This window comes from Salmo salar, chromosome 06 (assembly GCF_965601325.2).
Source record: "Salmo salar chromosome 06, fSalSal1, whole genome shotgun sequence".
NCBI lineage: Eukaryota > Metazoa > Chordata > Actinopteri > Salmoniformes > Salmonidae > Salmo > Salmo salar.
This window is the reverse complement of record NC_138296.1, coordinates 45913949-45934379: the sequence shown is the minus strand read 5'-3', so window position 1 is coordinate 45934379 and position 20431 is coordinate 45913949. Positions and strand designations below refer to the sequence as shown.

At 45.4% G+C, this 20431-nt stretch overlaps 2 non-coding genes across 2 annotated transcripts; both read right to left on the bottom strand.

Moving 5' to 3' along the window:
- Window positions 1–593: 593 nt before the first annotated feature.
- Window positions 594–665, bottom strand: trnac-gca (transfer RNA cysteine (anticodon GCA)). The gene has a single exon. It is a non-coding gene; the product is annotated as a tRNA-Cys (tRNA).
- A 12209-nt stretch (window positions 666–12874) lies between these two features.
- trnac-gca (transfer RNA cysteine (anticodon GCA)) lies at window positions 12875–12946 on the bottom strand. The gene has a single exon. It is a non-coding gene; the product is annotated as a tRNA-Cys (tRNA).
- Between the last annotated feature and the right edge of the window lie 7485 nt (window positions 12947–20431).

Here is a 20431-nt window from a genome sequence, read left to right as displayed (position 1 = left end):
TAGTTAAGAAAACAGCACATATGGTGGGCTATGCAAAGAGATGAGTGAAGTGGCATGCCTCGCTGCTGAGCACTTAAGAGCGTAGTGCGCATAGATATAAAGCAGTGTTCCATGTATATGGTAGTGCGTTCCAATGCCGCCTCAGCATTACGGTTACATTTCAAACTAAGCCGTATGCAGAACTTCACCGCAATCATGACTAGGTCGATTGGCGGGAAATAAAAGTAGAGGCTTTGTCGCCGGCAATACCTTTCACATATAAAGAAATGTCTGCAAAAACATGACGGGTTGCTAAAGTTGGCGGAAAAACATATTGGTTTTAAAGGTGTATTGGAAGGCAGAAGCCATCAGAAGCTCCTGCAGATGGAAAGGAAGAGGAGGGAGGGATCCCTGACACATGAGGACCCAGATGGAGAGGGAGAGCAATCATCTTTCAAACATCTCAGGTCTCACAGATGCTGTTCATTGGCTTACTGAAATCGCAGCGTCATCTCATCTAATAAGTGATTAGAGAAAGAGAAAACATCAAATTGCACGAGGGAAGCAATTATATTGTGGCATTTGACTTCTACAGAAATGAGAGAGAGAAAATGAGGGGGCACCCGGATTTGAACCAGGGACCTATTGATCTGCAGTCAATTGCTCTACCACTGAGCTATACCCCCTGTTGCACAAGAGTGGTTTTATGATTGCCTTTATGGTTTTAGGCCAGGGCAATGTGATTACTGCTACCAGACTGGGGAACTGCCCATTTTTCTCTCATTGAGTATTGGTTATTGTGTGTGTGTGTGTGTGTGTGTGTGTGTGTGTGTGTGTGTGTGTGTGTGTGTGAACAGCGCAGAGAGGTCAAAGAGCCACGCAACATCACACTGTAGTATGGGCCATGCACTGCTCTACTGAGCAAACAATAGAAAACAAAGGAAGCGGGGTGGTGGTCACATACAAACTGGCACTCTGATACAGTCACACAAAACACATCTTTCCATCAGGCATTCTGAATACGAACCGTTGAATCCTAACAATAACAGACACACACACAGAGACCCTGCATTGTGCCCACTGAAAACTCAATGATAAGAGTCAGCGTCAGGGCACTGTTTGGGTTCCCAGGCTCCCAGTTTACAGTGTCTCGAGACTTTTCCCGGTTAGTCTCCAATGTTGGTTTTTAATCTAGAAGATATCTTGTCAATTGGTGTTATATTGTGGAGTGCCACTTCAATAAACTTTTCTAAACACTATGTTTCTGTTTTTTTTATAAAGTCAACTGAGCAGTATCCAATGTCTTCAAATCAAATGTATTTATATAGCCCTTCGTACATCAGCTGATATCTCAAAGTGCTGTACAGAAACCCAGCCTAAAACCCCAAACAGCAAGCAATGCATGTGAAAGAAGCACGGTGGCTAGGAAAAACTCCCTAGGAAAAACTCCCTAGAAAGGCCAAAACCTAGGAAGAAACCTAGAGAGGAACCAGGCTATGAGGGGTGGCCAGTCCTCTTCTGGCTGTGCCGGGTGGATATTATAACAGAACATGGTCAAGATGTTAAAATGTTCATAAATGACCAGCATGGTCAAATAATAATAATCATAGTAGTTGTCGAGGGTGCAACAAGCACGTCCGGTGAACAGGTCAGGGTTCCATAGCCGCAGGCAGAACAGTTGAAACTGGAGCAGCAGTACGGCCAGGTGGACTGGGGACAGCAAGGAGTCATCATGCCAGGTAGTCCTGAGGCATGGTCCTAGGGCTCAGGTCCTCCGAGAGAAAGAAAGAAAGAGAGAATTAGAGAGAGCATATTTAAATTCACACAGGACACCGGATAAGACAAGAGAAATACTCCAGATGTAACAGACTGACCCTAGCCCCCCGACACATAAACTACTGCAGCATAAATACTGGAGCCTGAGACAGGAGGGATCAGAAGACACTGTGGCCCCATCCGATGATACCCCCGGACAGGGCCAAAAAGGCAGGATATAACCCGACCCACTTTGCCAAAGCACAGCCCCCACACCACTAGAGGGATGTCTCCAACCACCAACTTACCGTCCTAAGACAAGACCGAGTATAGCCCACAAAGATCTCCGCCATGGCACAACCCAAGGGGGGGGGGGAGGGGGGGCGCCAACCCAGACAGGAAGACCACGTCAGTGACTCAACCCACTCAAGTGACGCACCCCTCCCATGGACGGCATGGAAGAACACCAGTAAGCCAGTGACTCAGCCCCTGTAATAGGGTTAGAGGCAGAGAATCCCAGTGGAGAGAGGGGAACCGGCAAGGCAGAGACAGCAAGGGCGGTTCGTTGCTCCAGCCTTTCCGTTCACCTTCACACTCCTGGGCAGACTATACTTAATCATAGGACCTACTGAAGAGATAAGTCTTCAGTAAAGACTTAAAGGTTGAGACTGAGTCTGCGTCTCTCACGTGGGTAGGCAGACCATTCCATAAAAATGGAGCTCTATAGGAGAAAGCCCTACCTCCAGCCATTTGCTTAGAAATTCTAGGGACAATTAGGAGGCCTGCGTCTTGTGACCGTAGCGTACGTGTAGGTATGTACGGCAGGACCAAATCGGAAAGATAGGTAGGAGCAAGCCCATGTAATGCTTTGTAGGTGTAGCAGTAAAACCTTGAAATCAGCCCTTGCCTTAACAGGAAGCCAGTGTAGGGAGGCTAGCACTGGAGTAATATGATCAAATTTTTTGGTTCTAGTCAGGATTCTAGCAGCCGTATTTAGCACTAACTGAAGTTTGTTTAGTGCTTTATCCGGGTAGCCGGAAAGTAGAGCATTGCAGTAGTCCAGCCTAGAAGTAACAAAAGCATGGATTAATTTTTCTGCATCATTTTTGGACAGAAAGTTTCTGATTTTTGCAATGTTACGTAGATGGAAAAAAGCTGTCCTTGAAACAGTCTTGATATGTTCTTCAAAAGAGAGATCAGGGTCCAGAGTAACGCCGAGGTCCTTCACAGTTTTATTTGAGACGACTGTACAACCATCCAGATTAATTGTCAGATTCAACAGAAGATCTCTTTGTTTCTTGGGACCTAGAACAAGCATCTCTGTTTTGTCCGAGTTTAAAAGTAGAAATTTTGCAGCCATCCACTTCTTTATGTCTGAAACACAGGCTTCTAGCGAGGGCAATTTTGGGGCTTCACCATGTTTCATTGAAATGTACAGCTGTGTGTCGTCCGCATAGCAGTGAAATTTAACATTATGTTTTCGAATGACATCCCCAAGAGGTAAAATATATAGTGAAAACAATAGTGGTCCTAAAACGGAACCTTGAGGAACACCGAAATTTACAATTGATTTGTCAGAGGACAAACCATTCACAGAGACAAACTGATATCTTTCCGACAGATAAGATCTAAACCAGGCCAGAACTTGTCCATGTAGACCAATTTGGGTTTCCAATCTCTCCAAAAGAATGTGGTGATCGATGGTATCAAAAGCGGCACTAAGATCTAGGAGCACGAGGACAGATGCAGAGCCTCGGTCTGACGTCATTAAAAGGTCATTTACCACCTTCACAAGTGCAGTCTCAGTGCTATGATGGGGTCTAAAACCAGACTGAAGCGTTTCGTATGTCTTCTTTGTGTTTTACTCTGTATTTATTTTGTACATACTCTCTGCCAAGAAGCTGATTCTCAACAGTCCTGTATTTACAGAGTAGCGAGACAAAGCTCTGACTAAAAGCTGAATTGGTCTGATTTTCAAGGATGCTACTGTTATGTATGGTACGACGTGCTGTACGTCATACTGTACGTTGTTATGGTTTACGACAGTGTGCTGCTTTATGGATGAATGGGTTGTCAGGATGAGTGGCACATGTCATTAAACGACAGAGTGATGTACAATGTGAAACCGTGCAGACGTGCGTTCTTCTACAGCTAGGCTAGATATAACATTGGCGACGAAGATGGCTGAATTCAGTTTACCACCGCCGGCACCATTCCTCGCCGTGCCTGGCGAACCTCCAGTCCCGTGGAATAACTGGCTTGATAGCTTTAACACTTATATCGAAGCTATGGACTTTTCTACAATTTCCGACAAGCGGAGGACAGCACTGCTCCGTCACTGCCTCGGTACAGAGGGACAAAGGATTTTCAGAGCGCTTGGATCGGCTCCTACATTCACTGCTGCAGTCAGCCTCCTATGGAACCACTTCGCCGGGAAAGAGCGAGTGCTCCTCCGACGCTACCGGCTACGGAAGAGACACCAACGGCCGGGTGAGTCCATTCAAAGCTACGTGGCTAATCTGAGGGATTTGGCTAGCTCTTGTAACTATGGGACACTTCAGGACGAGATCATCAGGGATCAGTTGATAGAGGGGACGTTATGTGAAAAGACAAGGGAGAAACTGCTTTTGGAATCGGATAATTTACAACTAGATGGAGCTATTAAAATAGCACTCCAGGTTGAAGCGGCGTTGGAATGCTCTACTATGCTAACAGACAGATCTGCAGCATACACTCGGCCCCCAGCCATTCTCACACAGCAGCTTCAGCCCGAGCAGGCGCACTACAACGATCACACGCTGTGCATGGCCTCCCACGTTGATAGCTGCATGGACACAGACACCGGCATGCCCGTGCAGCAGGCACACAGACAAACGAACAGAAGTAGCTGTGGCAACTGCGGGGCTAGCTCTCACAATTCAAGGGCTTCAAACTGCCCAGCCCGTGGGAAAATATGCAAGAACTGTTCAAAATACAATCACTTTGCAAAAGTGTGTCGTTCTGCCCCAGCTACTAGCTCCACCCAGCACAGGCCCTTAGTTTCATCTCACTCTCAACATGAACGCACGGAAATTCGAACTGTCTCCACCAACCATGTGTCATTCAGGACATGCACTGTGCAGCTGGGTGAGGTGGGTTTGCCTTTGCTGCTGGATACTGGCGCTGCGGTGTCATTGCTCAACCTTGCCACTTACTACAAGTTTTTCAGTCACCTACCACTCCAACAGCCCTCCACTGCCCTGTGTGGGTATGGTAGATCCAAGATAGACATTGTAGGCACCCTCCAGGTCCCAGTACACTACGGCACCAAGCATCTGCCATCATTCACATTTCATGTTGCAAAGCGGGGTGCCAACCTCTTGGGCCTCGACCTCTTCACAGGCTTGGGATTCACGCTGAGAGATGACAGTGGGTCAGCTATCCACCAGGTTACCTGCACATGGCAACAGAACTGGCCAACTCTTTTTGATGGACTGGGCTGCCTCACAGCCTTTACTCACAGGCCCCTAGTGAATCCGGAAGTGACCCCAGTCATGCAGCCCCTGCGGCGCATTCCCTTTGCACTGCGTGATGACGTCACAAAAGATCTCCAGGCACAGTTGGATGCAGGCATCATTGAGCCAGTCAACGCTGCCCCCTGGATTTCAAACTTAGTCATTGCAACCAAAAAGTCAGGTGGAATCCGGACCTGCGTGGATCTTCGTGCTGTGAACAAGGCCGTTGTCCCGGATAAGTACCCGTTGCCTACAGCTGAGGAGCTGACCGCACAATTCCATGGCTCCAAGATCTTCACGAAGCTTGACCTTCGTCAGGGTTATCTTCAGGTACCCCTCCATGCAGCTAGCAGAGATCTCACTACCTTTGTCACACATGCTGGCGTGTTCAGATATACACGCATGCCTTTTGGACTTAACTCCGCCCCCAGCTGCTTCCAGAAGGTGATGAGCACCATCCTCGCTGGAATACCTGGGGTGGCGGTCTATCTGGATGACATCGTGGTCCACGGTCCTGACCTCCACATCCATGATTATCGACTCCACAGAGTATTCAGCGCTCTACTGCAGAACAACCTGACCCTTAACGGTGGAAAGTGCACCTTTGCAGCTCCAGCCGTCGAGTTTGTGGGGTTCCGCCTGTCGGCCAAAGGCATTGCCCCACTCATGTCGAACATTGAAGCCGTCCACAGGATCCCGGAACCGACCTCAGCCTCTCAGGTGGCATCATTCTTGGGCATGACAGCCTACTACCTCCGGTTTCTGCCCCACTACTCCCAGACCACAGCGCCCCTTCGCCAGCTCCTCAAGAAGGATGAGCCATGGGCCTGGACGGCAGCCTGCTCAGACGCGGTCCGCTCACTGAAGAGCCAGCTCACCACAGCCCCAGTCTTGGCTCACTTTGACCCCGTCTGCCCCACCATTGTCACATGTGACGCCTCAGCTGGAGCACTAGGAGCTGTCCTCTCACAGCTGCAGAATGGCATTGAGAGGCCCGTCGCCTTCGCCTCAAGGGCCCTGAGCCCCACAGAACAACGGTACTCTGTGGGCGAACGAGAAGCACTGGCCTGTGTCTGGGCGTGTGAAAGGTGGCACCTCTACCTCTATGGCCGTCTGTTCACGCTCCGAACCGACCACCAGTCCCTCACAACGCTACTGTCGGCATCAGGAACTGGCCACAAGCCACTTCGGCTGCACAGATGGGACGACCGCCTCAGACAGTACGACTATCAGCTGAAGTTCACTCCAGGGAGGGATAACGTGGTGGCAGACCTCCTCTCACGCTCCTTTGACGCTCCTACTCCGACCGTCTTGCCAGACGACAACGAAACAGAGCTCGTACAAATGCTTTACGCTCCTCTTCAGTCAGTCGTCTCACTGGAGGAGCTGAAGCAAGCATCGGAACAGGATCCCACACTGTCTACCCTGCGCGCCTACATACGCACTGGATGGCCAGCACACGTGCCGGAAGAGCTGGCGACTTTCGCCAGGGTGAAGCACGAACTGTCGTGCTGGGAAGAAGTCTGTGTCGGAGCTGCTCGGAGCTGCTCTTCCTCCCGGGGAAGGACTGCCCGTTCCATGATCTCGCCATCACGGTTGACAACTCCATTGTGTCCTCCTCCCAGAGTGCTAAGAGCCTTGGCGTGACCCTGGACAACACCCTGTCGTTCTCCACCAACATCAAGGCGGTGACCCGATCCTGTAGGTTCATGCTCTACAACATTCGCAGAGTACGACCCTGCCTCACACAGGAAGCGGCGCAGGTCCTAATCCAGGCACTTGTCATCTCCCGTCTGGATTATTGCAACTCGCTGTTGGCTGGGCTCCCTGCCTGTGCCATTAAACCCCTACAACTCACCCAGAACGCCGCAGCCCGTCTGGTGTTCAACCTTCCCAAGTTCTCTCACGTCACCCCGCTCCTCCGCTCTCTCCACTGGCTTCCAGTCGAAGCTCGCATCCGCTACAAGACCATGGTGCTTGCCTACGGAGCTGTGAGGGGAACGGCACCTCCGTACCTTCAGGCTCTGATCAGGCCCTACACCCAAACGAGGGCACTCCGTTCATCCACCTCTGGCCTGCTCGCCTCCCTACCTCTGAGGAAGCACAGTTCCCGCTCAGCCCAGTCAAAACTGTTCGCTGCTCTGGCACCCCAATGGTGGAACAAGCTCCCTCACGACGCCAGGACAGCGGAGTCAATCACCACCTTCCGGAGACACCTGAAACCCCACCTCTTCAAGGAATACCTGGGATAGGATAAAGTAATCCTTCTAACCCCCCCCCCCCTTAAAAGATTTAGATGCACTATTGTAAAGTGGTTGTTCCACTGGATATTATAAGGTGAATGCACCAATTTGTAAGTCGCTCTGGATAAGAGCGTCTGCTAAATGACTAAAAATGTAAAATGTAAAAAATGTCTCTCGAGGGTTTTGCACTGTGGTCCCAAGTGGTCTGTGTGCGCGTGTTCTATCCATGGCGCACGAGGGGCACTTGGGCATAGTGAAGGTCAAACAGCGATGTCGAGACCTTGTGTGGTGGCCAGGCATCGACCACGACATTGAAGCCCTGGTCAGGGATTGTGCTGCATGCCTCCTCAGTGGGAAAACAGGACAGTCCGCCCCACCCCCGCTGCAGCCTCTCGCATGGCCGTCCCGCCCCTGGGAGCACATCCAACTGGACATCTGTGGCGAGATCCATGGTCACGCAGTCCCTCACCATCAGCGCTTCCTGGTGGTGGTGTATGACCTCCACTCTAAGTGGCCAGAAGTGGTTCCTGTCGGAACTGTCACAGCACAGGACATCGTGGACATCCTAGACAGCCTGTTCACAAGGTGGGGCCTGCCCCTCACCCTTACCACGGACAATGGGCCCCAGCTAATCTCTGCCGAGTTCTCCTCATATCTCAGCAACAAGGGAATCAAACACATCCGCACGGCCTACTACAACCCACAAGCTAACGGAAGGGTGGAACGCTTCAACCAAACGCTGAAGAACGGCATCAGAGCGCACCTGGTCCAGGGGTGCACGTTCCAAACTGCTTTGAATCAAACGCTAATGCACTACAGAGCAAGCAAACACACAACAACACAGGCCTCCCCGGCATCCCTCATGCTAGGTCGTGAGATGGAACTGCCACCGGACAGACTCAGAACACAGAGAGTTGCAGAACCGGCGACTAGGTGCACCCAAGAACAGCAGGCAGTGACCAGGCACCAAAGAGCAATGAAACAGCGTTTTGACAAGGCACACAGGGTGAAGAAGTCGATCATCCAAGTGTCTGACTGGGTCCGAGCCCGACGGCCTCAGCGGTGCAACAAAATGGCCTCATTCTGGTCGGAACCCCTGCAGGTCAGTCGACAACTGGGGCCCGCCACATTCATGTTGAGCAATGGATCACGCTGGCACGCCAGCCGCCTCAGGAAAGTCCCTGCTCCTCAAGGAATACGAATGCACACAGAACAGACATGAAGGCCAGAGACGCCACCGGATGGACCTCCCCCACCACTACCACCCGAGCCCCAGCCTCTACGGGCTCCCCAAGGGCCAGAGCCACAAGCGGTGGCGGTTGAAGAAAGGCCTATGCGGGCACGAACTCGCCCTGCTCATCTGGGGGACTACTTAACCTCTTTTCATTCTTAGGCTGCGGTAGGTGTCTTAGTCAACCTCCAGGTTAATGGACTGAACTGGTTAGTTTGGAGAGTCCTTCTGTTTAACCTGTTAGGGCTAGGGGGCAGTATTGACACGGCTGGATAAAAAAACATACCCGATTTAATCTGGTTACCACTCCTACCCAGTAACTAGAATATGCATATACTTATTACATATGGATAGAAAACACCCTAAATTTTCTAAAACTGTTTGAATGGTGTCTGTGAGTATAACAGAACTCATTTGGCAGGCAAAACCCTGAGACATTTTCTGACAGGAAGTGGATACCTGATGTGTTGTATTACCTTTAAACCTATCCCATTGAAAAACACAGGGGCTGAGGAATATTTTGGCACTTCCTATTGCTTCCACTAGATGTCACCAGCCTTTACAAAGTGTTTTGAGTCTTCTGGAGGGAGATCTGACCGAACAAGAGCCATGGAACGATGATGGCCCATTAGACACCTGGCGCGCGAGTTCATGTTGGGTACCCTCGTTCCAATACGTTATAAAAGAGTATGCATTCGTCCACCTTGAATATTATTCATGTTCTGGTTAAAAAAGGCCCTAATGATTTATGCTATACAACGTTTGACATGTTTGAACGAACGTAAATATATTTTTTCCCCTCGTTCATGACGAGAAGTCCGGCTGGCTTAGATCATGTGCTAACAAGACGGAGATTTTTGGACATAAATGATGAGCTTTTTTGAACAAAACTACATTCGTTATGGACCTGTGATACCTGGAAGTGACATCTGATGAAGAGAATCAAAGGTAATGGATTATTTACATAGTATTTTCGATTTTAGATCTCCCCAACATGACGTCTAGTCTGTATCGCAACGCGTATTTTTCTGGGCGCAGTGCTCAGATTATTGCAAAGTGTGATTTCCCAGTAAGGTTATTTTTAAATCTGGCAAGTTGATTGCGTTCAAGAGATGTAAATCTATAATTCTTTAAATGACAATATAATATTTTACCAATGTTTTCTAATTTTAATTATTTAATTTGTGACGCTGACTTGACTGCCGGTTATTGGAGGGAAACGATTTCCTCAACATCAATGCCATAGTAAAACGCTGTTTTTGGATATAAATATGAACTTGATAGAACTAAAAATGCATGCATTGTCTAACATAATGTCCTAGGAGTGTCATCTGATGGAGATTGTAAAAGGTTAGTGCATCATTTTAGCTGGTTTTATGGTTTTGGTGACCCTGTCTTTGAATTGACAAAACATTAGACACAACTCTTGTAAATGTACTGTCCTAACATACTCTAAATTTATGCTTTCGCCGTAAAACCTTTTTGAAATCGTAAAACGTGGTTAGATTAAGGAGATGTTTATCTTTCAAAGGGTGTAAAATAGTTGTATGTTTGAAAAATTTGAATTTTGACATTTATTTGGATTCAAATTTGCCGCTCTTGAAATGCACCTGCTGTTGATGGAGTGCACCACGGGTGGCACGCTAGCGTCCCACCTAAACCATAGAGGTTAAAGGTTAATGTTTTATTTCTTACAGGTATCACTCTAGGTTCTTGCCCTATGGAAATTTTATATATGGTACCAGTCCCTGGTTTTGGAAAGGGGGGGGAAATGTTATGTATGGTACGACGTGCTGTACGTCATACTGTACGTTGTTATGGTTTACGACAGTGTGCTGCTTTATGGATGAATGGGTTGTCAGGATGAGTGGCACATGTCATTAAACGACAGAGTGATGTACAATGTGAAACCGTGCAGACGTGCGTTCTTCTACAGCTAGGCTAGATATAACAGCTACGTGTGTCCTCTACTCTACTCATCCCCATCGGCTCTGTCTCAGTGTCGGGGAAAACTTGCCCTGCGATTCCCAGTCAGCCGCTTATGGAACGTAAAGCCATGTAAGCCGGGAGGAGCTGTAGGGATTGAAAAAGCCAGAGGGCACAGCTAGAGAAGTTCACACTAAATTCTCTTTTTCTCTTTTAATTCTAGCAGAACGGAGAAAGCGCTGGTCTGAGAGCCAAAGTCAAGTGACTTTGAGGGTCATTTTTCACAGAAAATGGGTTTTCTATAGATTTGACAAGCCAGAGAGACACATAAATGGTGCAAACACAACTGGAAGCACATACACTGACCAGACCATCATCAAAGGAAAAATGATGCTCTGTTGTTCTTTTTCCATCCCTTTCTTTTTCCTCTCTCTCTCAAACACACATTTGAATTCTGATGCGTCTCCATAAAGCTAGGTCCAGAACCTCATTAGCTCTTGACCCCTGGGAGTAGCAGAGTAACAACGAAAGGAGAGTAGGCCTTATTCTTCTCATCAACTCGGTAATCATCATCATCATCTGCTCTTCACAAGTCCTTTCACTCACAGCACCGCACAGTCATAGTACCTTACATCAAGACAAGACTCCCTCTTCTGTCCATTGTCATGTCAATGGACCAACAGATTCCAATGGGCAGCATTCTCATGGACCATTAGGTGCTTGTTATGGGCAGGGGACTCAGATGGCGTTGTCATGGTATCTCAGTGTTTCCCACCATTTGTGGGTGTTGCCCACCATTTGTGATTATGGCTACTGTTCTGACTTGGTGGTGCACATGTAGCCTATCGCCTGTTTTAGAGAAATGTCATCATCAAATATTGTAAGAGCTTTCATTTTCTGCTTATATGCTCCCTTTATTTATCCTACGGTTCTGACTTGCTGTACAGAGAGAATACTGTAAGAGCGGCCGATGTTATGAATTCTGTCACTGTACATTTCAAAAGTGCTGAACAAATAGTTATATTGATGATGTCCGTCCCAGCTTGCTCATTTATGACTTAATCAAAATTACAGATTGCCTCTTATCCGCTCGTCGTTCCCTTATGCCATAGTTTGTACATCTCAATTTTAAGTAGAAACCACATTTGTTTAAGCAAGTCAGCCATATCAGCTATGTTTCTTAAAAAGGCAGTAAATGAGACTGAATGAACTGTTTCGCTGCCAGGTGTACCAGTGGTAAGGATTCACTCCATGTTGCTGAAAAGAAAGCTCTGCTGTTGGGACAGCTTTATGTAGGCCCTACAGTTTGTGGGCACCGTTTGTCACCATTAGTGCAATTAATGTATTGTTTAATGTTGTGTTGTGTAGTGTAATGGCTTTGCTGGCATGCATAAACATTGATTGATTTATCAAGACGAGTCCCCAGGCTTGTCTCAAAGCAGCGCAAAACTGTGTGAAACTAGTTGACCACTAGCAGGTAGGCTATTGCCTCAAATGTATTATTGCTTCAAATGTATTATAACCATTGGATGATTTTGGGAGTTTCTGTAAGCAACAATTTGATGCCTTCAATTGCATTAGCCTACTTTATTCCACTATTTTCGTCATTCAGTGATATTTATTCCCACAGTAATTCTTTATGGATCCATCCTGTAGATAAGAAAACAGCGCATATGGTGGGCTATGCAAAGAGATGAGTGAAGTGGCATGCCTCGCTGCTGAGCACTTAAGAGCGTAGTGCGCATAGATATAAAGCAGTGTTCCATGTATATGGTAGTGCGTTCCAATGCCGCCTCAGCATTACGGTTACATTTCAAACTAAGCCGTATGCAGAACTTCACCGCAATCATGACTAGGTCGATTGGCGGGAAATAAAAGTAGAGGCTTTGTCGCCGGCAATACCTTTCACATATAAAGAAAAGTCTGCAAAAACATGACGGGTTGCTAAAGTTGGCGGAAAAACATATTGGTTTTAAAGGTGTATTGGAAGGCAGAAGCCATCAGAAGCTCCTGCAGATGGAAAGGAAGAGGAGGGAGGGATCCCTGACACATGAGGACCCAGATGGAGAGGGAGAGCAATCATCTGTCAAACATCTCAGGTCTCACAGATGCTGTTCATTGGCTTACTGAAATCGCAGCGTCATCTCATCTAATAAGTGATTAGAGACAGAGAAAACATCAAATTGCACGAGGGAAGCAATTATATTGTGGCATTTGACTTCTACAGAAATGAGAGAGAGAAAATGAGGGGGCACCCGGATTTGAACCAGGGACCTATTGATCTGCAGTCAATTGCTCTACCACTGAGCTATACCCCCTGTTGCACAAGAGTGGTTTTATGATTGCCTTTATGGTTTTAGGCCAGGGCCATGTGATTACTGCTACCAGACTGGGGAACCGCCCATTTTTCTCTCATTGAGTATTGGTTATTGTGTGTGTGTGTGTGTGTGTGTGTGTGTGTGTGTGTGTGTGTGTGTGTGTGTGTGTGTGTGTGTGTGCGTGTGTGTGTGCGCAGAGAGGTCAGAGAGCCACGCAACATCACACTGTAGTATGGGCCATGCACTGCTCTACTGAGCAAACAATAGAAAACAAAGGAAGCGGGGTGGTGGTCACATACAAACTGGCACTCTGATACAGTCACACAAAACACATCTTTCCATCAGGCATTCTGAATACGAACCGTTGAATCCTAACAATAACAGACACACACACAGAGACCCTGCATTGTGCCCACTGAAAACTCAATGATAAGAGTCAGCGTCAGGGCACTGTTTGGGTTCCCAGGCTCCCAGTTTATAGTGTCTCGAGACTTTTCCCGGTTAGTCTCCAATGTTGATTTTTAATCTAGAAGATATCTTGTCAATTGGTGTTATATTGTGGAGTGCCACTTCAATAAACTTTTCTAAACACTATGTTTCTGTTTTTTTTATAAAGTCAACTGAGCAGTATCCGATGTCTTCTTTGTGTTTTACTCTGTATTTATTTTGTACATACTCTCTGCCAAGAAGCTGATTCTCAACAGTCCTGTATTTACAGAGTAGCGAGACAAAGCTCTGACTAAAAGCTGAATTGGTCTGATTTTCAAGGATGCTACGTGTGTCCTCTACTCTACTCATCCCCATCAGCTCTGTCTCAGTGTCGGGGAAAACTTGCCCTGCGATTCCCACTCAGCCGCTTATGGAACGTAAAGCCATGTAAGCCGGGTGGAGCTGTAGGGATTGAAAAAGCCAGAGGGCACAGCTAGAGAAGTTCACACTAAATTCTCTTTTTCTCTTTTAATTCTAGCAGAACGGAGAAAGCGCTGGTCTGAGAGCCAAAGTCAAGTGACTTTGAGGGTCATTTTTCACAGAAAATGGGTTTTCTATAGATTTGACAAGCCAGAGAGACACATAAATGGTGCAAACACAACTGGAAGCACATACACTGACCAGACCATCATCAAAGGAAAAATGATGCTCTGTTGTTCTTTTTCCATCCCTTTCTTTTTCCTCTCTCTCTCAAACACACATTTGAATTCTGATGTGTCTCCATAAAGCTAGGTCCAGAACCTCATTAGCTCTTGACCCCTGGGAGTAGCAGAGTAACAACGAAAGGAGAGTAGGCCTTATTCTTCTCATCAACTCGGTAATCATCATCATCATCTGCTCTTCACAAGTCCTTTCACTCACAGCACCGCACAGTCATAGTACCTTACATCAAGACAAGACTCCCTCTTCTGTCCATTGTCATGTCAATGGACCAACAGATTCCAATGGGCAGCATTCTCATGGACCATTAGGTGCTTGTTATGGGCAGGGGACTCAGATGGCGTTGTCATGGTATCTCGGTGTTGCCCACCATTTGTGGGTGTTGCCCACCATTTGTGATTATGTTTGAAAACTGCAATTGATTAATTATCAGAGTGCTTTTGTGGTACCACAGCTACCCCCCTCTTCAACCTCAGCCATCTGTTGAACCCCCCACCCATACACAGGTTTTGTGTCCCAATGCAGGCAGACGCCGAGGACTACATATGCCGGGAAAAGGACAATGGAGATATTCTCAGCAGCAATTAGAGCCTGACCGATATTTCAGTTCACCAGTATTATCGGCCGACGTTGGCCTTTGAACGCCATATCGGTATCGGCCGATAACTCCACCGATAACCGATATTCAATAAATAGAATAAAAAAAGGCAATCTCATGCTGATCTGAACACTTGAGGGCATTCTCATGATATGTCATTATTGTCACAATGTACGGAATCAACATTTGAAGCATAGTTATTGGACAATTGCTCTTTTGGATGACAATTTATGAAAATTCAGTGTGGTAAAATGACACCTTAATTTCCCTGCTGTAAAACAGTACATTAGCAGATATATCGGTATTGGTAAGTTTTGCCCCCCAAAAATATTGTAATCGGTATCGGACCCCAAAAAACATATCTGTCAGGCTTTAGCAGCAATGGCTGCTTTTCTAAGAACTGAAGAAAGTCTAACTCAACGAGACTTAGCATAACTGTGACTAATCAATATCAAAATGTCTAAATAGTGTGTGATGTAGGCAAACCACGCTGAGGCAATCTAACAAACAGCGCCCAGCATCCATTTCACACTGAGCCTAGTCCTGTCCCCTGATGTGGGTCTGGCTTGTGTGACGCAGAGAGAGAGGAGATCCTGGTCAAAAGTAGTGCACTAGAGCCTCCCGAGTGGTGCAGTGGTCCAAGGCACTGCATCGCAGTGCTTGAGGCATCACTACAGACCCAGGTTCGATCCCAGGCTGAGTCACAGCTGGCCATGACTGGGAGACCCATGAGGTGGCACACAATTTGGCCAGCGTCGTCTGGGTTAGGGGAGGGGTTGCAGGCCGGGATTTCCTTGTCCCATTGCGCGCTAGTAAGCGCAAAGCCTGTAGGGTGACCTAGGTCGCCAGCTGGATGGTGTTTCCTCTGACACATTGGTGTGGCTGGCTTCTGGGTTAAGCAAGCAGTGTGGCTTGGCAAGGTCATGTTTCGGAGGACGCATGGCTCTTGACCGTCTCCTCTCCTGAGTCCATAGGGGAGACTGTAACTACCAATTGGGGAGAAAAAGGGGTAAAAGTACAACAAACAAAAAAACATTACAGTGCTACCAGTAAAAAGCAATGGCCTGTTCTGCAGCTGCTGTAAAGGGTTGGCATATCGAAAGACCATACCTGGCCATTTCTACTGCATCCTCTAGTCTCCAACAGAGCTAGCTACCAGAGAGAGATAAGTTGCACTACTCTCAACTTCCTCCATGGTCACACTCTCCTTCACCCTCAGCCTGATATTAGCTAGATATGCAGCTCTAAGTCACACTATGCAGAAAAGCTAGCCAGGCAGTGTCATTGACAGCAAAAATATAAATTACACAACAGTCAGAGCCAGGCTCTCTCTCAACTAAATTCAAGGGGCTTTATTGGCATGGGAAACATACAGTTGAAGTTGGAAGTTTACATACACTTTAGCCAAATACATTTAAACTTTTCACAATTCCTGACATTTATTCCTAGTAAAAAATTCCCTGTCTTAGGTCAGTTAGGATCACCACTTCATTTTAAGGATGTGAAATGTCAGAATAATAGTAGAGAGAATGATTTATTTCAGCTGTTATTTCTTTCATCACATTCCCAGTGGGTAGAAGTTTATATACACTCAATTAGTATTTGGTAGCATTGCCTTTAAATTGTTTAACTTGGGTCAAACGTTTCCGGTAGTCTTCCACAAGCTTCCCACAATAAGTTGGGTGAATTTTGGCCCATTCCTCCTGACAGAGCTGGTGTAACTGAGTCAGGTTTATAGGCCTTCTTGCTCGCACACACATTTTTATTTCTGCGCACATATTTTCTATAGGATTGAGGTCAGGGCTTTGTGATGGCCACTCCAATACCTTGACTTTGTTGTCCTTAAGCCATTTTGCTACAACTTTGGAAGTATGCTTGGGGTCATTGTCCATTTGGAAGACCCATTTGCGACCAAGCTTTAACTTCCTGACTGGTGTCTTGAGATGTTGCTTCAATATATCCACATAATTTTCCATCCACATGATGCCATCTATTTTGTGAAGTGCACCAGTCCCTCCTGCAACAAAGCACCCCCAAAACATGATGCTGCCACCCCCGTGCTTCACGGTTGGGATGGTGTTCTTCGGCTTGCAAGCCTCCCCCTTTTTCCTCCAAACATAACGATGGTCATTATGGCCAAACAGTTCTATTTTTGTTTCATCAGACCAGAGGACATTTCTCCAAAAAGTACGATCTTTGTCCCCATGTGCAATTGCAAACCGTAGTCTGGCTTTTTTATGGCGGTTTTGGAGCAGTGGCTTCTTCCTTGCTGAGCGGCCTTTCAGGTTATGTCGATATAGGACTCATTTTACTGTGGATATAAATACTTTTGTACCTGTTTCCTCCAGCATCTTCACAAGGTCCTTTACTGTTGTTCTGGGATTGATTTGCACTTTTCGCACCAAAGTACGTACATCTCTAGGAGAGAGAATGTGTCTCCTTCCTGAGCAGTATGACGGCTGCGTGGTCCCATGGTGTTTATACTTGCGTACTATTGTTTGTACAGATGAACACGGTACCTTCAGGCGTTTGGAAATTGCTCCCAAGGATGAACTAGACTTTTTTCTTTAGGTCTTGGCCGATTTCTTTTGATTTTCCCATGATGTCAAGCAAAGAGGCACTGAGTTTGAAGGTACACCTTCAATTGACTCAAATGAGGTCAATTAGCCTATCAGAAGCTTCTAAAGCCATGACTTCATTTTCTGGAATTTTCCAAGCTGTTTAAAGGCACAGTCAACTTAGTGTATGTAAACTTCTGACCCATTGGAATTGTGATACAGTGAATTATAAGTGAAATAATCTGTCTGTAAACAACTGTTGGAAAGATTACTTGTGTCATGCACACAGTAGATGTACTAACCGACTTACCAAAACTATTGTTTGTTAACAAGAACTTTGTGGAGTGGTTGAAAAACAACTTTTAATGACTCCAACCTAAGTGTATGTAAACTTCCGACTTCAACTGTATGTTTACATTTCCAAAGCAAGTGAAATGGATAAGAAACAAAAGTGAAATAAACAATAACAAATTAACAGTAAACACTACACTCACAAAAGTTCCAAAAGAATAGACATTTCAAATGTCATATTATGTCTATATACAGTGTTGTAACGATCTTTCTCTCTCTCTCTCTCTCAATTTCAATTAAATCCTCTCCTGCTCTCTCTCCCTCTCTCTTCTTCTCCCCCCTCTCTTTTTCTTTCTCTCCCCTCTGACTGTTATCAGGAGATTGGATCTGCTGTTATGTTCACACAGCAGCTGCTGACTGACTACTTCCTGCTATAATCACGACTACTGCTGCACAGCTCTCTGGCTGGGGATGCTATTAACACTACAGACTCTGAGGTGAGAGGTGGTCAATCTCAAAGCCTGCCCAGAGTAATACTGAACATGGGGTGATAAAGGGGAAACTTACTCTCTGGTTAGCAGAACTGTACAGGGAGGGTACACCTGTATGTAGTCTCTCATGACTCTCATTTTGAAATGTTGAAATCGAGTAGCTGGCCAACAGCACAGGAGTTCTGGGTGCCGAGATGAACCTGTATGTTACTGTTTTGAGAGTACAGTGCAGATATGCGGAGATGACTGAATGTATATGGTGAGGTTATGGGCTGTGTCCTGAGATGGATGTGTGTATTGTGGAGTGAATCATAAGATTTATATTCCCTACTAGCAACTACACCCGGCCATCATTCTGCTGGGCGTTTCCACACCAGCGGAAAATATTCTGGGTATCTCAGATTGCTGTCACGTCCTGACCATAGAGAGCTCGTATTTTTCTATGGTAGAGTAGGTCAGGGCGTGACTGGGGGGTTTTGTCTAGTTTATTTATTTCTATGTTTGGTTTTAGTTTCTTTTTTCTATGTTGGGGTTTTTGGCTAGTTTAAATGTTCTATGTTGTGTTCTAGGTTATTTTTCTATGTTGGTGTTTTTGTCTAGTTTACATTTTGTATGTTGTGTTGTATGTTCTTTTTTATAGGTTGGGGTTTTCGTCTATTTAAAATGTTCTATGTTGTGTTCTAGGTTCTTTTTTCTATGTTGGGTTTTTGTCTAGTTTACATTTTCTATGTTGTGTTCTAGGTTATTTTTCTAGGTTGGGGTTTTCGTATGATTCCCAATTAGAGGCAGCTGGTCATCGTTGTCTCTAATTGGGGATCATATTTAAGTTGTTGTTTTTCCCACTAGTGTTTGTGGGAGATTATTTTGAGTTTATTACGGTTTGTTGTTTTTGTTTATAGTTTATTGTCCGTCATGCATAGTTTCACATAGAAATAAAGATGTGGAACGATACACACGCTGCGCCTTGGTCGCTTTCATATGACAGCCGTGACAATTGTTTTGGTAATTCTCAAATAGGAACTTCATTTTTTCACAAACCATGTTTTAGAAAATCATGATGAAAGTGGCCATTTTAGGCCCTTTTAAGACCTACACATGCCTCCTGTAAGACCCTATGATCAGTGAACTGTACATAATACAGACAACTTGGTGTCATTATACTCCTTATAGTGTGCTGTAAAATATGGAGTACGTCTAGATTCTAAAATATGTAATAATAATATTAATGTTCACATTAATTTATTCAACATGAAAAATATATCTAAAACAATGCTTTTTTTATTACATATTGTTTGGAACAATAATACTCTTCAAACACATCATCTTTCAAGTGTGAGCTCTCTGGTACTTTTAATGATATGACCCATTACATAGATTTTATACAAAAATATACATTTTATATAAATGTACATTATAAGTCATTAACCAATTACAGCCCTCCTTTAGGATTGCACATTCAGCAAACACAAGCAGAGAGAATTCCCTTTAAATCCATTTTCCCATTCCCTGTGTTAGTGGTGTTCATAAAATGTATCATAACTTCAGAATTAACAGAGAGCCCACTCTGGAAATGTGATGTACTGTCTTAAAATGAACAAAATCAAAAAGGATAGTTATTAGATATTTATTTATATTAATATGTTAATGTTGAATAATTCAATGTGAACATTTGTATTTCCGAATCTAGACGTACTCCATATGTTAGAGCACACTATAAGGAGTATAACGACACCAAGATGATGTCTGTATCATGTACAGTTCACTGATCATAGGATTTTACAAGAGGCATGTATAGGTCTATAAAGAGCATAAAATGGCCACTTTCATCATGATTTTCTGAAAAATTTTGATACGAATGTAAAAAGCATTTCAAACATAATTTCTCCCAATTAAGTTTTTATGTGATAATTGCCAGAACATTCTGAGATACCCAAAATATATTACGCTCCTGCTGGCATGGAATCACCCTGTTCTTGTTACAGATATGAATCCTAACACACAACTATGTTACATTCCTGCTGAAAATACAAGGTTCTTCTATTGAACTAGTGTACCAAAACATCCTTTTGTGCCAGGGTTATTCAAACTCAAACTACATGATATGCTGGAATTGTAGTGTTCGCTTGCCTGCACACTCCTGCACTAGCTGCCACTCCACCAGAACACATTATTCTGATGGGAACAGTGGAGTAAACACTCTAACCAACCATAGTGTCTCTGCAAAGAGCACCTTACTTTATTGCAGGACACAGTCATAACAGTGTTACCTATTATTATTTTCATCACTGCTATCTGGTGTACTGGATACTGTCATTACACACTCGAGTAGGAGTAGCACAGCAGCATTAGCAGAGACAACAAACAAAAGCAACCCATAGAGATCTATCACAAGGGGCTA